At 66.2% G+C, this 435-nt stretch overlaps 1 protein-coding gene across 1 annotated transcript in view; it reads right to left on the minus strand.

The window, feature by feature from the left end:
* ARHGAP27 (Rho GTPase activating protein 27) overlaps positions 1 to 435 on the minus strand; it is an 11,523-nt gene that overhangs the window by 9,721 nt on the left and 1,367 nt on the right. The gene's annotated exons all lie outside the window — the stretch shown is intronic.

The raw sequence follows: 435 nt of genomic DNA on the forward strand, positions 1-435 counted from the left end.
GCGGGTCGGTTTTGGCGCCGGTTGGGTTTAGGCAGGGGAAGGGGAAATCTCCAGCAATGGCACCGGGGTTGGGGACCACGCTGGGTCTCTCCCGGGGGGGGCATTGGTGGCTTTGGGTGTGCGAAGAGCACTGGGGGGTTAATCCAGCGCGCCGGGGTCGCAGGGTGTAAAATGGGTTGTAAAATGGGGTGTAAAACCCAGCCCCCTGCCACCGAGACCCCCTTTCCTCCAGGAAAACACCCCCCCGGGCTGCACAGCCCCTCGAGCCCCCCTCGAAATGGGGGACATGGGGGCTCGGGGTGCTGCGGGTGCCTGGGGTTCCCACAAAGAGAGGTGCTGGGGTGGGGGGGAACGACACAAGGACGTGGGACCCCCCCTCTGCCATTGCCCTCTTGCCCCGCTGCCCCCCGGTCAGTGTCAGTGTCAGGCGAGCAC

This window comes from Aptenodytes forsteri, unplaced genomic scaffold (assembly GCF_000699145.1).
Source record: "Aptenodytes forsteri isolate BGI_AS27 unplaced genomic scaffold, ASM69914v1 Scaffold249, whole genome shotgun sequence".
Classification (NCBI taxonomy): Eukaryota; Metazoa; Chordata; class Aves; order Sphenisciformes; family Spheniscidae; genus Aptenodytes; species Aptenodytes forsteri.